The sequence below is a fragment of the Equus quagga genome, chromosome 17 (assembly GCF_021613505.1).
Source record: "Equus quagga isolate Etosha38 chromosome 17, UCLA_HA_Equagga_1.0, whole genome shotgun sequence".
In the NCBI taxonomy this organism is placed as follows: Eukaryota; Metazoa; Chordata; class Mammalia; order Perissodactyla; family Equidae; genus Equus; species Equus quagga.
The window spans coordinates 15,384,165-15,407,246 of record NC_060283.1 but is presented as its reverse complement, the minus strand read 5'-3'; the positions used below and the strand labels follow the sequence as shown (position 1 = coordinate 15,407,246).

Here is a 23,082-nt window from a genome sequence, read left to right as displayed (position 1 = left end):
TTTCCCAAATGCACTCAGAGAGGCAAGTACAATCTGTGATTTCTTTGTTAGTATTTTTTTCTCAAGGTGATCCTAGAGTTTTCAATTTATAAGTAAGTTAGATTTAAACAGATGTTTCTACTGTCACAGATTTATATGAATAGTGACTGGCATATTTAGTCTACTGAGAAAAGCAGTCACTTAGTATATTATGAACCCAGACCCAAGATAAGAAAATAAAATTTCTTTTATTAAATTATTTTACTGATTATAAGGGTAATCTCTTTTCTTTGTAGAAAACTTAGACCAGAAAATTTTTCAAAGAAAAATTGACCTTAACTTTGAATTCAAATAACCACTATTAGTCTTTAGTGTACTTTTCAAATACTTTTTAATGTATACATATCATTTTGAACAATTTAGATCATAATATATAAACTATTTTATATCTTGAGTTTTCCATTCTATATTAGAAGAATCTTTCTGCACCACTAATTCTTCTTGCACAAAACTTCAGTGTCTACCTGGTATTTCATAAGTATAATTCAGTGAACTGTTCCTCTTTATGTAAACATTTGGACTTTTTTCCTTTTTTCATTATCATAAAATAATTGTGAAACAGAACGTGTATGAAAAAGTTTTGTCCTTTTTTTTTTGAGCAAAATTAGCCCTGAGCTAACTGCTGCCAATTCTCCTCTTTTTGCTGAGGAAGACTGGCCCTGACCTAACATTGCACCCATCTTCCTCTACTTTATATGGGGGATGCCTACCACAGCATGGCTTGCCAAGCGGTGCCAGGTCCACACCCAGGATCCAAACCAGCAAACCCCCCGCTGCTGAAGTGGAACGTGCGCACTTAACCGCTGCACCACTAGGCCGGCCACTGTCCATCTTTTTTATCTAGAATAGATTCTTAAGCATAAGGAGTATTGGACCAAGGGACATGACCAGTTATAAAGCCCTTATTATATAGAGTCAAACTTTGTTCCAGAATTGTTTATACTACACGCAGTCACCAGCACTGGGCAATATAACATGTCATGAATCTTTGCCAATTTGCCAGTTAAAAGTATTCCTCTGTTTTTAAATTGTATCTGATAACTTTGAATTTAATGACTTCTGAAATAAAGGATTTTTTAGATGTCTAATGTTTTTGTGAACATTATCTTTTTATTAGTTTTCCCTTTATTTTTATAATAGTGTGAGCCCATCTTTTTGTGAAAACAATTTCTATAATAATGGTTATCTATTACACTTGTTACAAGTATTTTTCCATTGTGTTTCATATCTTTATATAGTTGAGTCTGTTAGATTTGTCCTATATCTTATACCATTGCATTTTGCTTAGAATGCTCTTCCTTTCCCATCTAGAGATTAGATAAAATATTTTTCTTTATTTCTTTTTTTGTTTTGAACAGATCTATGATTTGTTTGAAGGCTTTAATACACTCTATTCTTTTTTCCTTTTTCTTTATTTTTCCTTTTTGTTTTTTTGTTGGTGACAGCATGAAGAGAAGACTTGCTTTACTTTGAAAAACACCTATCTAGTTATTGAAAAATCTTTGATGAACTACACATAACATTCTTTTAAATATTCTGTAAAAATAATGTCTTTTTGCAATTTGACCATATTTGCTTCTTACTGAACGTATATGTACTTACCAGATTTATTTGTACTTTTAAAATACTAAAAATCTTTGGATTTGTTTATCAAGTCTAATATTTCCCTATTACCTGATGTATTGATTTCTGCATTCAACCTTTCTCTGAATATAATCAGTTGCTTTTCTAACCTCTTGAATTGAGTATTTCGTTCATTTATTTTCTCTATTCATTGTGTTCTTTCTTAATATTATAACAATCAAATATTTTGAGGATAAGAATAATGAAATGTGGATTTTTTTCATTTTTATTCTATTATCAAGAATTTGGAATGTGTGAAAAGTTATGCATTTTACCTTTAAGTTAAAACTTTGACCTATGTAATAATGCTGTTTTTCAATTCCTCTATGCTATTTTTTGTTTTTCCTATTTTATATATGAGAAAGTTTAGGCACAGTAAGGCTAAGGTTTGCACACAACGTCACATGGCTACTCATCCATGAAAACAGAGTAAAGAATTGTCTACCAGACTATAAAGAACACACGCTGGCCAACAAATTATGATGCTTTTATTGCCTCACCTTAAATGTATCTGTTTTCTAAATAGATCCAGAGAATTTGTCATAGTCTTCCTTAAGTTGAGTTTTGATTTTCAAAATGCCCCTGAAACCTAATCATGAAAGAAGTTCTCTAACTAGTGAATTCTAAACTTTCAAATAAATCTGTGGAATTGCCTTACATCATGATCTCTGCTTTATCCTCTTCAGGATATCTTTCTGCCTTCCTGTTTAATGATATTCCTAGACAGTTCTGTTTGAATGCAGTGTAAGCTCACAATCTAATCTCCAGGCTTATTTTGCTGTAGTCTCAAACATTCACTCAGTTCAGTTTTTCTGAAATGTGACTACATCATCCTTAGTTTCAAATTGAGTTTACCTATTGTTTTATATACACCCTGAAACAAGTTAAAAATAACAAGAGTAATGAACTCTGCAGCTTAGCCTCATCAGCACAAGTGACTAGAGGAAAGACATGGGGGTGTAGGCTCATGAATTCAAGCCTCTGGTCTTCCCTACTGGTCCTCTTTTTATTCCTGTTTTTCTAAGGAGGAAATAATTAGGCAAATGATGAGACAATGTCCATCCACATACAATTACAAGAAAATTCCTGGCATGTCAACAGTCATAAAACCATGCTTGTGTATATAAATGTGTGCATGAATGTGTGTGTGGGAGAGAAAGAACAGGACTATGTGTTCATTATGCAACTAATAAGATAGCCCAAATTTAAGTCTTAGTTTCATCTTCTTGCAGATAATAATCCTAACAGAAATTATTTTCTTGATCAAAATTTATCTGCCACAATTGCAGCCCCTGTGCTTGTGCTATTCACAGATAACTCAATTATCCAAATACCAAAAAGAATTCATGGAGCTAATGAGCAATGTGACTGAATTCATCCTGCTCGGCCTGACGCAGAACCCAGATGTGCAGAAACTCTTGTTCCCTGTGTTTGCAGTCATCTACTTTTTCACTGTGGCAGGAAACCCACTCATTGTGGTGACAATCACCACCAGCAGAGCCCTAGGTTCCCCCATGTATTTTTTTCTGTCTTTCTTGTCCTTTATAGATGGCTGTTGCTCTTTTACTGTGGCTCCCAAAATGCTATTTGACTTACTTGCAGAAAAGAAAACCATCTCCTTCGGTGGGTGCCTGACTCAGCTTTTTGCAGGGCATTTCTTTGGGGGAGTTGAGATCATCCTGCTCACAGTAATGGCCTATGACCGCTATGTGGCCATCTGTAAGCCATTGCACTACACAATCACAATGAACAGGCAAGTGTGTGGCCTCCTGGTGGTCCTGGCCTGGACTGGGGGATTTCTTCACGCACTGATTCAAATTCTTTTTTTGGTCTGGCTGCCCTTCTGTGGCCCCAATGTCATTGACCATTTCATCTGTGACCTTTTCCCTCTGCTACAACTCTCCTGCACTGATACTCACGTCCTTGGACTTTTTGTGGCTGCCAACAGTGGACTGATGTATATGCTTATTTTTTTTATTCTTATCACCTCCTTTGCTCCCTAAGACCTCACAGCACTGAAGGACAAAGGAAGGCTCTCTCTACCTGTGCTTCTCATGTTACTGTAGTCATCTTATTCTTTGTACCCTGTATATTTGTATAACTTCGACCTGTGATTACCTTCCCCATTGATAAAGCAGTGGCTGTTTTTTATACTATGGTAATACCCATGTTAAACCCTTTAATCTACACCCTCAGAAACTCAGAGGTGAAAAATGCCATGAGGAACATCTGGAGCCAAAGGGTAATCTTGGATAACAATTCATGTGACTGCAGAAGATAAAAACAAAATCTATTCATATTTTAACAAGTATGACTAATAGAAAGGACAATGGTCTTGAAGTCCAAATACATGCTTTAAGTATCTTTTGCTTCCCTTTTTTCTGGGTTCTTTAATGGTCCCTATTTCATAAAATATAAATATTTTATTAAATGATGACTAAATTCTCCTCCAATTAGAAACCACTTTGCATTTACAAATTGTTGGTCAAAGGGACATTGCTAATCAGCATAAAAATGTCACAATGTATGGAAAACCTCTGAGTTTATGTATTCAGTAGAATAATTCTTTGTAAAGCTTCAGGTATAGATTATATAAGCAATAGGCCAAGTAATTAAATTGTTTAAACAAAAATGCCTAACAGCTAAGTATTTTCTTGAGAATGAGTAGTTTTAATCCCAACTACTGTATTCAAGGTAGATTTATTATTGTGAGAGTTAGAGAGCAACAAGAAATGAATGGGTTTTGAGGAATGAGAGAGTCATTAAGGGAGGAATCATCCCAAAATTAATGCTGTTGTGTTGCACAATTCCAGGGGGCACCAATCACCTCGTAATCTGGGCTCTTCTCAGAATAAATTATTTTCTCTGCCTAAAGCCAGGAAGGAATATAAAATTCTTCCAGGTACAATTGTTAAGCAATCTTGCACATGATGTCCCAGGTAGAAGATATTTTGTGGAGCACTTTTTGGTCGAAGACATCCTATATACCATTTCACCTCCAATGTAACTTTTATTGGATGGATTTATGCCTTAGCTAATAGAAACAAAAGTTTCAGGTACAAAAGAGTTGATGATATCTGAGTAATCAAGACAAAGTGTGCACATTCAAATTTAAATAGAAAATTTCAGGTCAGTTGAAGACCACTGAGATGGGAAATAATTTGAGATACAGAAACAGTTCCATTTTTAGAGAGATAACCCAGATAAAAGAAGGGGTCAGGACCTGGGCTAGGACAGAAGTCCTGCAAATCCTAGCAATTCCACTTCTCCCTTCATAAGGGGTGAAATAACCCAATGACTCCAAAGTCATGCCTATATTTTATGCTATGTATATATTTCATAAAGATTGAGATTCAATTATCTAGCAAACAATCTATTCCAAATGTGAGATCAGTTTTTTCCAAGCACAGCCAGTCTATTTGCTGATCACTAAGAATCCATTCTCTAATACCATATTTTCCAGCCCACTTGTTTTTAAGTAGGACCATGTTTGCAGAAGGGATGTATGTCACACCCAGGCTGAAACATTTAGGAGCCAGTGTGCTACTCCCCAGCTTTCTTTTTCCCTGCTGCAGCAAGCCTGGATGACACTCATTGAGATGGTAGGTCCACCCGGCGGAAACAACTTGGATTACTGAGTAACTACATGGAAGAGAACTACCCTGGAGGATAACCTAATCTTAAATGGATTAGGCCTGAATAGGAAATAAAATTGTATGAGTCAAGCCACTGAGAGTTCAGGATTCATTTGTTTTCATGGCAAAATGTAGCTTATCCTGAGTAATACATTGACTAATTTTACCTTTTAAAAGATTTATAAGTATTAAGGAGAGAAAAGCTTAACATAAGTTTTGCAATTACAGTCAGGGGTCACTTGAGGATGGGGAATCCATTGGTAGGGGATTTCATTGTTGTGCCAACATTGTAGAGTGTATTTGCACAAACCTGGATGGTAGGCTATATAGTACTAATCTTATGGGGCCACTGCTGTATAGGTGGTCTGTCATTTACCAAAATATCATTATACAGCCTTGACTGTATGTTAATTCTCAAATAGTGTAGATTGGTAAATAGTAATCTTTATAAAATCTCGCCTATATAAAGCCTTGTTCTGCTTCAGTGTAACATACTACACTAACTTAAGTATTTAAACCATAATTTATATACCATCTTCTTTTTCCCTTTACCTAAGATGTAAGGCAATACTTAAGAAAATTATAAACTAGGGAGTGCCAACAAAAATTATGAAATCAAATGTGAACTAGGACTTCAAAGCTTCTTGAGCAAATTTTCTGGCTCTTCTAGACAGTTCTTTCTTCCTAAACATTCTTCTGGGCATATGTCCAAATTTTTCACCAATTCCCTATAACCTTGATCCCTTGAATTTTCCTTTTATCCGAGCAGGATACTATGCCTCCTGCTTCCCAGGAAAATAGGGGCCAAAACAGAATCATTCTCCTAACCTTAAACTTCTCATCAATAATTATATCTATAATTCATTTTTGCCTACTTGCCCAAACTATTAAAATATGTGCAAGGCCTCATATTTAATGTTAATATATCTATGTGTATTCTGCATACAACTGCTTCCTTTCTCCTCAGAAATTTTAACTTGTTAATTATCATCTTCTTTTTTTCTGGTCATTAATATGTATGTTCAAACTGAACTGCCACTCTTATGTGCTCCAAGGCCAATAAAGGAAACAGTATTTTCAGCCTCAATCTCATTAATCACTTAGTTCCCTTCATAGTTTATTCTCAACCCCACTCACACTCTTCCTTTTCCTACAAAATTCTCTGTATTACCTTATTTCACTTTCTAATACATCCTTCCTTCTATAAATTAGGAGACCTGCTTTTCCTATTGAATTTACCACCTCTTTGAATGATTTCACCATTCCATTAGCTACCAGAGCACCTTCAAAATATCTATGGGTCCTGGTAAATCTGAGGGTTTGGGCTCCAGAAGAAAGCATAATAAAGAAGATTAATAAGTCTGCTTTTCTTCATGTCTACTTGAAATCAATGCTAAATTTGAGTTATATTTATTTTATGCTATTGCTAGGAAATTTCCACTATAGATCAGTCATCCTGTCTTTTCTGACATCCTTTTCCTGGGACAGAACTCCAACCAAGCAGTCAGGTTGATGGAATCCAGCCTCTGCATACATGAATAGGTGATTTTATGGATCCCCAAGGACTCTCACTTCTTGCTCAGAACAATTCTGTAGGTGGGGAGTATGCCCATACCTATCCCTTATCATCTCCTTCGGTAAAGGAATAGCCTGAACTCAAAGTGCCAAGTAAGTTACACCAACCCAGATGATCCCTGGCAAGGTTGCAACCAACTCCACATTAAAGGCTGAAAGAGAGTGAATGGAAGTGGAGTCCTGCTCCCTACAGTGCTTTTGTTCTATCTCCTATAAGTGTCTTCTACAAAGAAGCTTCTCTGAGTGTGATTTTTTTCAACCACTTCTGCCTATAAGCATAATTCTTAACTTTACATCCTCATGATTCTCCATTGAACAGTAGGAAGCAAAGCTTTACTCCTGTGCCTCCTGACTCCTAGGAACTCCGGAAAAAAAATTATATCCATGTCTTTTAATTCATTCAACTTGGGGAGCTGAGAGTAGCTAGGAATCCTACCCACTAAAGCTTCTCAGTCAATCATAAATGAAAAGGTCACAGTCTTCCAGGGTGTATAGATATTTAGTCTTAAAGGCTGGCATGTCTATACTATGGACAATCAAACAACACAAGCCAGTAATGTTCTCAGAGGAAAACTCTTTCTTCTGAACACAATAAGGCTTAAACCCAGCCAAAGATCAAAAGACAGGATAGTGAAAACCGCAATCAGACCTTTTGATGAATACTTCAGATTTGCTCCAGTCAAGTCTAAACTCCAAACATGGCCAGCGACATACTTTGAACTCAGGCCTAACTACGTCTTCAAAATTGTCCTAATGATATTTATCACTACCAAGTGAGAATAACTAAAAGTCATCAGCTGCCATTATTTGCAAAGATTCTAACAGGATTACTTACTACTCCTTTGAGGATTTGAAGAGTAAGTACATCAGCAGATCCCTACACTCAAAATCTACTTAAACATTTCTCTAGATTAGTGAAGAAACAATTAAAGAAAAGGAACCATGAGCAATTAGCTGCAGAATACCATCTCAAAGGTAGTCCATGACTTTGAGCGGGTGGGGCTAGGCACAGGGCAATGATTATTAAATCCAGGTTTTTCTCAAATTTGAAACAGACCTAACTTATCCAAGCATGTTTACTAAAATTAGTTTTGTGGTGACAGGCTAAAAATAAACAGGAAGACAACAACAAGAAAACTATCTGTACATGTAACTGTATACAGATTTACATAATTAGCAACAGTGTGCCATATACCCAGCATCCATCACAGTGCCAGATAGTCTAGGCTCTAAAGATAATCTCCATGAAAAAGGCATACAATAGCTACACAGATTTTTTAAAACTTCCAGTTATATGCTGTCTACAAGATACTCACTTAAGGTTTCAGGACACACACAGGTTCAAACCAAAAGTGATGAATAATGACATTTCATGCAAATAGTAACAGAAGTAGAGCAGGGATGTCCATACTTATGTCAGGTAAAATAGACTTTAAGCCAAAATTGTCACAAGAAACAAAGTAAGACTTTACATAATGATAAAAAAATTCTGAAGGAAGATATAATAATTAGAAATATATATGCACACAACATTGGAACCCCTTAATATATTAAGCAAATATTATCAGATATGAAGGCAGAAATAGAAAACAATTAAATAACAGTAAGAAATTTCAATACTCCATTTTCATGATGAATAGAACATCCAGACAGAAAATCAATGAGAACAAAATTGACTTGAATGACACTATAGACAAAACAGACCTAACACAGATATACAAACCATTCCATCCATTAGCACAGAATATACATTCTTCTCAATTGTACTCAATTGTATTGTGGATAATTATGCAGGATATATCATATGTTAGGCAACAAAACTAGTCTTAAAAAAATAAGAAGATTGAAATCATACAAAGTATCTTTCTGAGCACAATGGATAGGAACCAGAAATCAAGAGCAGAAGGAAAACTGGAAAATTAACAAATACATGGAAATTAAACAACACAGTCAGGTACAAGCAATAGGTAAAAGAAAAAATCAAGAAGTGAATCAGAAAATATCTCAAAACAAAGGAAAATTAAAACACAACATACTGAAACCAATGGTATATGTTAAAAGCAATACGAAGAGGGAAATTTATAGTAATGAATACCTACATTAAAAAAGAATATCTCAAGAAAACCTTACATTATACCACAAAAAGTGAGAAAAATAACAACTAAGCCCAAAGTTAGCAAAGGAAGGAATAATAAGATTAGAACAGAAATAAATGAAATAGAGACTAGAACAACAATAGAAAAAAAATCAATGAAGCTAAGAGTTGGTTTTCTGAAAAGATTATCAAAATTGACAAACTTTAGCTAGACTGAGAAAAAAAGAGGAAGTCCAAATCAAAAATGTAAAAGGAGACATTGCAACTGATGCCAAGAAAATAAAAATATTATAAAAGATTGCTATGAATAATTTTATGCCAACAAATTGGGTAACCTAGAAGAAATGGATAAATTCCTAGAAATATACAAGCTACCAGATTTGAATCGTGAAGAAATAGATAATCTGAACAGACCAATAATGAGGAAGGAAATTGCATCAGTAATCGAAGACTTTCCAACAAAGTTTAAGAGCAGATGTCTTCACTGGTGAATTGTACCAAACATTTAAAGAAAAATTAACGTCAATCCTTCTGAAACTATTACAAAAAATTAAAGAGGAAAGAACGCTTCAAAATTTGTTTCACAAGGCCAGCATTACTCTGTTACTAAAGCCAAATAAAGACACCACAAGAAAAGAAAACCACAGGCCTTGTCACTAATGAACATAAATGCAAAAATATTCAGCAAAATACTAGCAAAGTGAATTCAACAGCACATCAAAAGGCTCATACATCAAAACCAAGTGATATTCATTCCTGGGATGCAAAGGTAGTTCAACATACAAAAATCAATAAATGTGATATACCACAATAACAGAGTGAAGGATGACAGTCATATGCTCATATCAATAGATGCATAAAAATCAATTGAAAAAAATCAATACCTTTTCATGATAAAAACTCAACAATCTAGGCTTAGAAGGACATTACCTCAACATAATAAAGGTCATATATGGCAAGCCCACAGACAACATAGTCAACAACTGAAGAACTTCTTTCTTCAACAACTCAACCAGTGAACAACTGAAGATTTTCCTCTAAGATTTGGAACAAGGAAGGATTCCCACTCTCACCATTTCTATTCAAAATAGTATTGAAAGTCCTAGCCAGAGCAATTAGGCAAAAAAAATAAAATAAAATAAATAAGTCATCCAATCAGGAAGGAAGATGTAAAACTATCACTATTTTCAGAGGTCATAATCTTACATGTAGAAATCACTAAGGAACCCCCTCAACTAATAAAGAAACTCAGATTTTTGTTCAGATTATCTATTACCTATTATTTGTTAGAACTAATAAACAAACTAAGTAAAATAGCAGGATACAAAATCAACATACTAAAGTCAGTTGCATTTCTATACTCTACCAAATAACTATTCATAAAGGAGATTTAAAAAATCTCATTTACAATAGCATCAAAAAGAATAAAATACTTAGAAATAAACTTAACTAAAAAGATGAAAGACTAGTAAACTGAAAACTACAAAGCATTGGTGAAAGTAAAAAGGACACAAAAAAATGGAAAGCCATCCCATATTCATGGATTGTAAGACTCAATATTGTCAAGATGTCCATACTATTCAATGTAATCTATAGTCATTGCAATCTACATCAATATTCCAATGCCAATTTTCACAGAAATAGAAAAATAATCCTAAAATTCAGATGAAACCACGAAAGACCTCTAATAGCCAAATCAATCCTAAGAGAGAAGAAGAATGCTGGGGGCATCCCACTTCCTGATTTCAAACTATCTTACAAAGCTATAGTAACTAAGACAGCCCGGTACTGGCACTAATTTTTAATATTATTATGGAGGAAAGAATCCATGAGGACAACTGTACCAAAGGCCCACAAAAGTAGTAATATACGCCCTGATTGTAGGTATGAAAGAGATCAACAGCAATATTCTTGAACACTCTTTATTCCAAGCATTACAACTAGAGTGAAGTTTTATTTTAAAGGAGAAAACAACTGTATCTGGAAAAAGTGTAGAACAGCAGGAGAAGAGCCTTCAAAAAGTGCTTTTAATCAAAATATACTTTTTCGTCTCTTTCTAATTTTAAGAGGTTTATATGTCCTCCCTCCACAGCAATATATTTTTTTTACTAATGATAATCTGAAGAAGAGTGCATTTTCATGCTAAGCTAGTTTTAAAAAATCATATCTCGGGGCTGGCCCCGTGGCCGAGTGGTTAAGTTCATGCACTCCACTGCAGGCCGCCCAGTGTTTCATTGGTACGAATCCTGGGCGCGGACATGGCACTGCTCATCAAACCACGCTGAGGCAGCGTCCCACACGCCACAACTAGAAGGACCCACAGCTAAAGATACACAACTATGTATGGGGACTTTGGGGAGAAGAAAGGAAAAATAAAATCTTTAAAAAAGAATCATATCTCCACCATTCTCTGTAGCATACAGTGGTCTACAAAAAGAACTAGAATCAGAATTGTACAAAAGAAATAGAATTAAGAAAGTCCGTAGAGAAAAACAGAAAATATCTGTACATTAAAGTCTTGTTTCAGACATAGACAAAGGCAATGCAAATTCTGAAAACAAAACAGCTTTTATAGAAAATTACCAGTGATGTAAGAACAAGTTGGTGTCATGGAGCTGGACAATGATCATGAATCTGGATGATAGAAAATAACCCATATCATGAACATAATGAAATTCTAAGAGCTTTGGAAATAGAAGCTTTGGAGTCAGAGATTAAGAGCTTTGGATCAAATGGCCTTGATTTCTCATCTTGTCTCCAGCTTTAATTAGCCTTATAAATGTAAGCAAATTGCTTCACCTCTCTACCTGGTTTTTTAATCTGTAAAAGGGAAATAACATTACATATTTCCTCAAGTTGTAAGAATTCAACAATTTAACTTGAAAAAATGAGTCAGCTGAAAAATAGTGAAAGTTTCTCAGATGCTGTATAGCCTTCAGAGATGTCTCCAGGGCATAAGGTATTCTGGGGACTGCAGTTCCTGACAGTGGAGACCAAGAACACTGCTACTGTCTTTCATCAACCGTGATCACAGGAGGACTAAACATGTGACTCAGCCTCATTTCACTTCAAAATATGTCATAAATGTCATCCACTTACAAGTAGGGACAGCATAATGGTGAGTAATTACCTCAGCAAGGAAAGTTAATGGGGCCAATGATCAGGTCTCTGGACACCAAGAGCTAGCCCATTACCAGCTATCTATTGTGGGATTAAAATGCCCTTAAATATCTCAGCAGTCACAAATGGGAGAGGTGGTTGGAGCGACTGCGAGATGACTAGGTAGAACTAATATAAAAATCTCTCATTAATGATGGATTCTGTCCTGTCCTGTCCTCTGGAAGAAGGAGGAGAAAGGAGAACCCAGTTCTGAGACTAAAAGAATTATCTCTGTACAGAGCTTGTGATTCTTAGAGAAGAGCGCAGAAACCTGTTTTCAGATTTCTCACCCAGGGATTTGAATATCATGTGATCCTGACATTTCTCACGTTCTCAGAACCTATATCAGGTTAGATCTCACAATATACAAAGGCCTTTAAAAAATAGATGTTTTGATTTATGGCACTCCTATGTGTGACCATCTTGTAAATATATGCAGGCAATGGTATGTTTAAAAGATCAAATTTTTAAATCTTTTAAAGATCTAGTTGTAGTTCCCTTCTTGGATGGAATGAAATAGGACAATGCGAAAATAAGGAGGAGGCGGCGGAGGAGGAGAAGGTAGAAGATCTTAGCTAATGTTAATTGAGCACTTTTTGTGAATAAAGTCTTGACCTAAGCACTCACTTTATATGTTTTGGAGGCAGCTAATTTCTGACCCTAATTTCTTTCTGTCCTTAATTTATTTGAAGCCCCAAACTATGGAACTTACCTCTGTATAACACAATTCACTGTTTGGACATAACGGTGACCCCACCCATAGGATGTGTGAGCAGCATTAGAACAATGATAGTACACATAATTATAGCAGCTTTTTTTATGTGAGTGCTTACTATGCACAAAGTGCTTTATATTCTTTCTGTTATGTAATTCTCACCACAGCTCAAGTGCAGTAATATGGATAATCACATTTCATAAATTAAAAAACCAATGGACGGAGAGGTTAATTACATTGCTTAAGATCAATTAGCTAAAACTGAGCTGAATCAGAATTCAAATCTGAGCTAATCTGACCTAAACTCTTTGTGCTTTATAAAACCCATTTTTCATCCCCTTAATATAAACAGATAAGAAGGTAAATTTCTTACATTCCTCTCTAATCATTGTAATTCTCTTCTTGAAGCCCTTTGGCCTTCATTGTTTAAACCAATTTGAAAGTGGACTTGCTTTCATAGATAGTCCCGGCTGAAAATGTATGAGTCTGCAAAGAACCAGCTGGTGACTAGTTGACGATTTATAACTCTATGAATGTTTCAAGTTCCACATAACAGGAAATGCTTTGAAATTATCTTCTCCATCTGCACTAGTTTGTACATAAAGAAATAGCCTGTGGCTTATACAGTACTACTTTTATAAATAAAAAAATATTTAGCAAATATGTTTGACAAGAATGTGAAAAAACAAAACCAAAAAAAATCCAGTTGAGAGAGGGGAGTTCAAGAGAGGGGAAACACTATTTTTTTAAATTCCACCAGTAGCCACATAACAATGGCCTGCAAAATAAAAATCTCAAATACAGGTCTTCTCTTTTTACACCACAAGTATATTTTCAGCAGTACTTAAAATTCAGAGACTTACTTTATTTCTAGCCTTTATTCTTCTGTTTCCCTTTTTTCACTGGCAGGGAAGGGAGCTATCATTTGTTAGGCTCCGGTCAACTTGTCTGATACTATGCTCTTCATAAAGATTTTCCTTTCATGAGGGCATAAACTAAGGATTAAAATCTCATTTTCTGACAAGGAAACTGAGAATCAGAAAACTTTATTGCCTAAGACACCTAGTAAGCTGAACAAATAAATAATTTAGCCCCTGAGAGTAAATTTTAAGATGGTAGAAGCTGAACCAAGTTTATAGAAGTTGAAGAACAAGGTTGAGGAGAGAAAAAGATGGTGAGGAATAGAAGGATATCTACCAAAATGTTGATAGTGATTAGGCAATGGGATTATAGGTGGATTCACACATACACACTCACACACTTCTATTTTCTTATTTATTGCCCATCTTTCTCTTCTTATTTTCTAAATTTTAAAATAGATATATATTTGGGGAGAAAATATTTTACATAGTCTCCAAAATGGAGACACCATTACCTTTGTAAACAAGATTAGTAATAATTTTTAAATCATATAGGAAATTGATGATATTTACTCATGTGTTTATTCTACCAGGTTGAAATTTTTCAAAAATAAGTAGCAATCACATGTTGTTTGCGCCATTGTTAATCAAGATTTGGACAACAAGAAATAAGGCCACACTAGGATCAGATCTTTATGCTATTTGATATTTTAATTGTACTAAAAATAAAGGTGCTTTTCAAATTTCAACTAAAGTAAGTATGCTTTTCTAGAATGTCTTGTGATAAAATTATGGCAAGCTGGCAAAAGATAGGCTATTCTTTAGTGAGCCTCACCATGATTTCATATTTTTTAGTTGATTGGAAAAATGGCTCACTTTTATATCTAACAGCAGAAATAAATAGGTGTAGAATTCAAGGTCTCAGTTATATCCAGCTATTATTAATTAGACTATCAAAATGTGACAAAGTGAAAGAAGACATTTATTTTGAGCAAGAACTCTGTAACTTGTTTTTGTTAGACATAGAAGTTTGGAGGTAAAATATTAATTATATCCGGATGATCTTCTGAATGTATTGGTTTTTGGAGACTAATTTTTGAAGAGTTATAATAGAGAAATTGATTTTCATATTAATTTCTATATTTTCTCCTTAGTGTAAAATGTAGATATGTTGCAACATGATGAATTACAGTTTATTTTTCAAACAAAGGATAAGTTCATTATAAATTCTGGCAGCTACATGGTTAAAGGGTGAAGCCTCGGCAGGGACATGGTTAGAGTTTGTAACACCGGTAAACAAATGGAATGAATGCGGATGTAATTTCAGATTCCAGAACACTAGTATCTTTTGGAATTTGAAACAGAGCTAAGAAAAATACAAAGAGATATCACTTTGCATCACTGGCCAAAAAATGTCATTCTGCTCTAAGCACAGTGTATATTTCAAACTTAATGGAGATAGAAAAGCAAAAGAAAACAAGCTCTTTGTGGAAGGTTAGGAAAAGGTTGAGATATATATATATATATATATATAACAATAGCAAGTAAAACCTTTTGCGCATGTATGTACCAGAAACTGGATTAGGAACCTTACATAGATTATGTAATTTAAAGCTCACAATAACACTTTAGACGTGTATTATCTTCATCTTTATTTTGAAGACAAGAATCAGAGGCTTATAGAGTTTTTATCACATACTCAAATTCATCCCATAAACAAACACGGAAAATAAGACTGAAACTCAGGTTGATCTGTCACTAGAACCAGATCAACAATGAGTTTAGGGGCCATAGAAGAAGAATAACAGTTGTCAACAAAGAACATGATGGCTAGGAAAAAAATACATGGGAGAAACCAGAGTGGGACTGGAGGTGACGGTGACAACAATGAGCCTGTTGCCACAAACTATAACCACATAGATGATCAAACATACCAGTGGCCAGCCAAGTGGCACAGTGGTTAAGTTTGCACATTCTGCTTTGGTGGCCCTGGGTTCGCCCGGGTGCGGACCTATGCACCGCTTATCAAGCTATCTGTGGCAGGCATCCCACATATAAAATGGAGGAAGATGGGTACTGATATTAGCTTTCTGTACCTCTGGGTTCTGTGAGAGTCCCAACATGAAAAATTCTGTGATATTGTGTGGTATTTCCAGAGATTTCAAGAACACTGAGATTGCAGGTACAGTATTGCCTATAAAGTCAAAAGAGAAACATAATTGTGACAAAATTAACTCCAGGGTGAAAAAATGTTGCAAAGTTTCCTTTAGTTACACCCACTTCTCTTTGTTCATCTTAACCCTTTCTGTTCCAAAAATCTCATACCAATTCATTCTCTTAACCACAAAATGTGAGCAAATGTCTGCCTGTTAACTGTAGCATCACTGGACAATAGACATGTAAGTTATTACAAGAAAATAATAATCTAATAATCTACATTTTAATTTCTTTTGTTACTACTGAAATTGAACATTAGGCATTGATTTTCTAATTCAACTGGAGTATGTCTCTGACAGTTTTCAGCATGGTTCCATATAGATACAGCGACACTTGAGAAAACCATGACTATTTAGGATCTCCTGAAATTTCTGCATATGTAGTCCATATACTTAAATTAAATCTTTCTTCTTGGACTTTGCAATGAGGTTTGCTACACTTTCTATGAGTGTTTCCAGTAGTAACACAAATTGATGTAAAACAAACTGAAGCAGGATTGGAAGAAATTGACTTGGTTGCAGCTGGAGACTTGCCCAACTTCTCCATTTCCCTCCTTGCTCATTTACTCCCACTCCATGCCCATGCTGTGGACAGCATCATGTCTACAAAGCCAATTTAAAATTCTCTTCCTCTTTGCTTTATGAATTTTACATATTTCTGGGTTTTTCTTTACCTGGTCTTGGTGAAAACCTTCCAGGTAAAGGTTAATAGTTCCTCTGCAGTGTACAAGGAAAAGTCAAAGTTGAAAAAAAATTAAGTTTGGTGAGCATCAGTGAAATATTCCACTAAATGATGATCTGCCTATTCACAACATAAGGAAACTACGCGGGCAGGGAAAACAGATGCGCTATCTTAACCAGCTATAAATTACAATCTCATCTAGTACAATATTCCTACTCACCTTTATTATCCTAAGAATATTAAGGAAATGCCTGTGTCTATCTTAGTTTAGGTTAAACAAAAAACTGTCTCTAACCCCACCTACTATTAACCTATTATTTTCCTGGAAACACAGACCTTCTTAAAGTAGCTACATCTTCAACTTGCTGAAGATCTGACACTCAGTATAAGAATTAAGGGAGAATCATTAGGTATCAGAGGAAGAAGAGACAGCCAGATATAAGAAACATGGGAGAGAAGACTCCTGTGTTGATTAGGAAGCTTCCCCCTTTTTCTCTCTTCAAGCTTTATCGCAAAAAGGCAAGTATAGCTTTTGCAAGTAACAAGTCTGATAGAGACCTTTTCAGGGTAGAATATTATGGCCAAGAGCACAGACAGCAGTTATAACAGCAAACACCTATGTAGCACTCAGTCTTTGCCAAGTATTATCCTAACTGCTTTACATACAACAGGTCATTCAATCCTTACATCATCCCCATGAGGTAGATTACTGTTTTTATCCTCATTTTGCAGAAGAAGAAAATGAGACATACATTTAGCAACTTACAGAAGCATATTCAGCTAATAAGTGGCAGAGCTAGGTTTTGCATCCGGGAAGTCTCACTAGAGCGTCGCTGAGCTTTGCTGTACTATACTGTCACTTAAACTCAACTGACTTTGAATCTTTCTTCTGCCATTTATTGGTTGGTAATCATGGACAGCTTCTCAAAGCCTCAATCTTCTTTTCTATACAATAAAAATAATAATACTGCTCTACCCTGAGGTTGCAGAGAGGAGCAAAGGAAAACAGTGCATGTCAAGTGTTTGTACAGAGCTTGGATGTGATAAACATTCAATAAATGATATCTCTGATGTCACTATCATCAACACTATGGGCAATAAATTCTTCATGTGGCTTAAGGAGCTAACGATCAAAGTGTATGCATCCAAGATTAAGCAGGTATTGATATGGGTATAATTTTATTATAAATATGAAAAGTGTCCTAGTACTGATCCCCATGCAGAATATGAGAGTAAATACAATCAGTAAGAATAGTACACAATTTACTCAAATAAGGAATTTACATGTCCCCAAACAAAAAGCTGATTCATCTCTGTGATTCAAATTTGTATGAGTGCAATATAAATTATTTTTAAAAATTAGCAAAGAAAAGAACTTTCCTGTTTGAGTAATCCATGAGAATTTATTCTCTGGAAAGTAATGGGAATTTTAGTGAAATTATTCCATTGAATTTTTATTTCATTTAATTTTTAAAAATATATTATAGAAAACATACATTGACTGGATCTGAAGACACCAGCAGGCCATAGGTGCTTTGTCTCGTTTTGTTTTTACATCCTAACATCATGGAATGGTAGACCTGGAAGGGTTCTTAAAGTGTCATCTAGGCCAGATCCAAGCATAGCATCACAAATTTCGCTGTTTCACATGATTAAACTCCTGGATAAGATTTGAGTTGTTTTTTAAATTGAGACAAAGCACAGACTGGGTAATTTCCATTGATTACAGAAACTCGTCTGAGCTGAAAGTTTCTTAGAAAAGTACTAGATGAAAACTCGAAAAGAGAGTCACTCATTTATAAACAACTGAAATTTCTTCCATTATCCATTGCTCTTTTATTTGATGAAGAAGCCTATGACACCTAAAATCATCTTTTCCAATCAAATCTACTTTAAAGATGGTGGATTTAAGACTCATCAAGATTATGTGAAGCTGGTTCAAAGTCACACGGGTAATTCATGGCAGTGGTGAGGCTGGAACTCAGGTTGCTTGTCACTCCAGCTTGTGCCCTCTCCAATTTAACCACTATCTTGCATTATCTATTTTTTCTGCCTTTGACAAGAAAAGCACTGCCCCTGATATTAGGGAAGAAGGCCTCACAGAAGGGGTAGCTGGCTTATTAGCTCTGCTTCCTGCTAAGAATACCCATTAGCACAGTCTCAGAGAACATCTTTTTTCTTCCTCTGGGAAGGGTTATTTATAAGGTGGGATGGACAACATAGGAATTATCAGTGCTATGTGTTTTCTGCCTTTCTGCGGGAGGCTAATTCTCCCCTTACAGGATCACTTGCTGAAGTAGTGTTGGAATTAGCTTTTGCCTCATTCACAGTGAGGTTAGAACAATGTTGACGCCATTATTTAATTAGTCCCTTTGAATACAGTTTCAATCTCACAATCTCACAAGGAAGTGACTTCTATTCTGCCTCCTATGCCCAGTGTCTTTCTAGTGTCTAGACAGAGTCCACAAATTGTCCAGAGAAAAGGGAGTTAGGATATGTCAGGAATTGATCTTGGAAGGTCAGCAACTTGAGGGAAATCACTGAGTGAACAACAATAAAAGTCAGCAGATGTATTAAGCATCTTCTGTGTTCTAGGCATGGGTCCTGGGCCCTTTCACACACATTGTCCCTTTCATCTTCTCTCATAAAGCTGAGAGAAAAGTACCACTGTCTTTTATCCATACCTCTACTGTGTAGTGTGCTAAAGGATCAAGAAATCTAGAATCAGAATGACCTGAATTAGAAATACACTTCAACCATTTCAACCGTTGGGTAAATAATTTTTCAGGCCCCACCTAATAAATGAAAGCACTTTGCTAAATGGCAGGAATACCACAGTGGTGAGGCAGACTTGTTCCCAGGCACTATGGAGCTTATATTCTAAAAGGGGCAGTAGCCTGCTCCAAAACAAAGCAGGGGCATAAACAAATAACCTCTCCACGAGGTCCCTCTAGGGTTTATAGGTTCATGTCTGCAGGGCAGAAAGCATGAACAGTGCTTACTCCATCTTTTCTGGAACTAGAACTCCTCAAAATAAGGTATACTCTGAAGTTGAGTTAAGAAGATTTGCTCAGAGATTAGCTATCATACGAGAGAGAGAAGGAGAAGACTCAATGATGACTCCAAAATTTGGGGGCCTGAGACAAAAGAAAAGCACAAGAAGGACAAGGGTAGAGAATCCCTACTGGATAAGGAACAAGCATATAGGTACATCTTCTCAACTCACTAATTCTACAGAACATAATGGGAGCTGAGGTGGTACCTCCTGTCTCTCATTGAGGAGAACACTATTAAAATCCATAAACCTTAAAAAATCTCTCATGCTTACATACTCAAAAAAAAAAAAAACCCAGAAAACCTACCTACTTGTTTTTCTCTACTCTATCCCACTATTTTCATAAAATTAACTTTATGATAACCCTTTGGTTTTTACCTGATATAAAAAGAGAGCACAATAAAATATAAACTTTGGGTACTCAGACAAAAATTCCTCTCAAGACATCTCTCATCCAGAAGAATTTCCAGAAACTAATTTATTCCTTGAGGACAGGATTTAGTATGATTCTGTGCAGTGCTGTGCCTCCAGAATCTAGGACACTGTCTGGTTGTTTGTTTTTCATCAAGAAATCAGCTTATTTATGAGTTCTAGTATATTCTGTTTTTAATATGCCCTTTGGAAAAACCATGTGTGATTATTGTAAATGAAAAACAAACACTTAAAAGTATAAATAAAGCTTCAAAGTAAAATAGAATCCAACCACAAAGTCAAGTACTGTGGGCATTTTGATAAATCTACTTGCAAACACATAACTATCCATACCTACACAAGCAGAAATAAGGAACAAAAACTTACAGCACTCGGCCACATGTGCTTTCATTATCTGATTTTTAAATTCCATCTTGTGTTGTAAACACTTTCTATGACAAAAAATACAGATAAATGTTATCTTTTTTAAATGGATGAATAGAATCTGTATACCATGGAACATAAAATCATGGAGCAACGCATAGCTTACTCGCCTTAGATGTGAATCAGTAAATGTATGAGCTACTGAAACCAGGAAAAACATTTAATAGTATTACACAGAAATGTTATTATATCTAATGAGATTTTTCATCTGTGTCCATATTGTTCTTCCTTCCAAAGAAACATTTTAAAAATTTCCTTTCACAAGAAAATTATCAACAAAATGCAGTCCTGAATCAGAATACCTGGGACAGCTGACCAGAGAACTCAAAAGGTCCCAGTTATAATGAGACAAACAAATGGAAAGCAAACCATCTCATGGTAACAAGTAACCAAAAGCCAGCATTTTATCGAGTGGATTAGAGAGAATTAAATCCTCCTTGATGACATACTTGATAATGACTCTGGAGGTTAAATAAATCTGGATAAGTGCATATCAGAAATTGACAATAAGGACATTGATAATAGGAAGGTTACAGGCAGGAAACACAAACAAAATAAAACATGCAGAGGAAAATCAGTAGATATTAAATCACTGTTACACAAGTGCTTTAACGAAACTTCCAAGATTTTAGTTCAGTCATTCCTAATTGTATTTTCTTTATTCTCAAAGTCCCAAGCTACAGATTCTTTCTGATATTATTATTGTACATAGAAATCAGATATAGGTGAACCATCAATAACTACTCTGATCAATACTTTGGCATGCCGAGTTGGAAGACTAGGTTAGTAACATTTCAATAAGGGGATTCTGCTTATCATAGGCTCTCAGTACCCAACACTGATGAAGACTCCATCTCAGACAAAGGTGACAGAGAGAGAGGTGATGTTTCCATGTTCTGCAATTTAGTGTAAACTGTTAAGAAGAAATTAAACTGGTGTACAATCACTTGTCTGGTGAGTAAGATAGGACAGAGGATAGATTAGACATAATGTCAAACATTCAAATCAATTTTACTCTGAAAATTTTTGGTGATCTCTCAGCTACTATGACAATATGAATTCTTATTAAGAATGATTGGTTATTTCCTTCTCTACTGAGCCTGTATCTTCCATCCACAATTGCTTATTTTTTCCAAAGGTTCCTCATGATGTTGCTTACTTCTGCATTTCTCAGGGTATAAATCAAAGAGTTTAACATGGATGTAAAAATACAATAAAACACAGACACTATTTTGTCTATTGACAAAGTACATGATGGCCATGTGTAAATAAATACACAGAGCACAAAGAACAGGAAAACAACAGTGAAGTGGGCTCCACAGGTGGAGAGGGCTTTATGTCTCCTCTCTGCACTGTGAGACCTCAAGAACTTAAGGATAACAAGTTAGGAGGCAGCCTGCATGAGAGAGTTCAACAGGCAGATCACACCACTATTGCCAACCACCAGGAGACCAATGACATATGTGTTGGTACAGGCATTTTCCAGCAAGGGGTACAAGTCAGAGACAAAGTGATTGATCACATTGGGCCCACAGAAGGGCAACTGAAAGACCAAGAGGAGCTGAACCAATGAATGCAGGAAGGCTCCCAGCCAAGCTACAGCCATTAACAGGGCACAGAGATGCCTAGTCATGATGTTTGTGTAGTGCAGGGGCTTGCAGATGGCCACATAGTGGTCATAGGCCATCACTGTGGGCAGAATGATCTCAGTTTCTCCCAATAAATGTGCAACAAAGAATTGAGCCAGGCACATTCAAAAGAGATGGCTCCCCCTTCATACAAGGAATAACCAATGAGTTTCAGGGTCCTTACAGGAGGAATAGCAAGTATCAATAAAGGACAAATATGAGAGGAAGAAGTACATAGGCAAGCCCAATGTGGGGCTAAAGATGATGGTGATAATGATAAGTAAGTTTCCACCAACAGAGACCAGGTAAACAACCAAAAGGATAAAAATAAAACTCTCTGCACCTCAGGATTTTGTGAGAGTCCCAGCATGAAAAATTCCGTGATGTTTTGTGAACTATCCATGAATCCGGAGCCACAGCAAAGACTGGGATAAACTCCCTCCTTTCAATGCTGGAAGAAGTTGGCACCAGACCAGGAATTTATACATTGTAGTCCTTTGAGATCCTGTCTCAGAGGCTACCAAGTCTAGAGAGTGTGGTCAAGTGCCAGAGTGTGGAAATATACAGAAGTGGACAAACTTGTCACAAATACTGAACCTGTGGCCCCAGGTTTTCCAGTCTTCCAGGCTCACATTTTATGTTATACTCCCAATAAAATAGCTTAACATTCTATCTTAGGTGCCTGCAGGAAATCACTCTCCTCCAAATTTCTGCTCCAAGTTTTTTTCTTTGGGTAAATTATTTAATCTTTAACTCCCTGTGCCTCAGTTTCCTCATCTCCTTAAAAGTTGTTGAGAGAGTAGATCTTAAATGTTATCACCACACACACACAAACGACAATTATCTGAGAGCATAGAGGTGTTTACTAACCTTTTTGTGGTAATCACTTCACAATATATATTTATATCAAATCATCACTTTGTACACCTTAAACTTATGTATGTT

At 35.7% G+C, this 23,082-nt stretch overlaps 2 pseudogenes; one reads left to right on the top strand and one right to left on the bottom strand.

Annotated features, from left to right (window-relative positions):
- The first annotated feature begins 3,008 nt into the window (after positions 1 to 3,008).
- LOC124229080 (olfactory receptor 4C5-like) lies at positions 3,009 to 3,943 on the top strand (annotated as a pseudogene).
- Positions 3,944 to 21,632: 17,689 nt separating this feature from the next.
- On the bottom strand, positions 21,633 to 22,540 carry LOC124228690 (olfactory receptor 140-like; annotated as a pseudogene).
- Between the last annotated feature and the right edge of the window lie 542 nt (positions 22,541 to 23,082).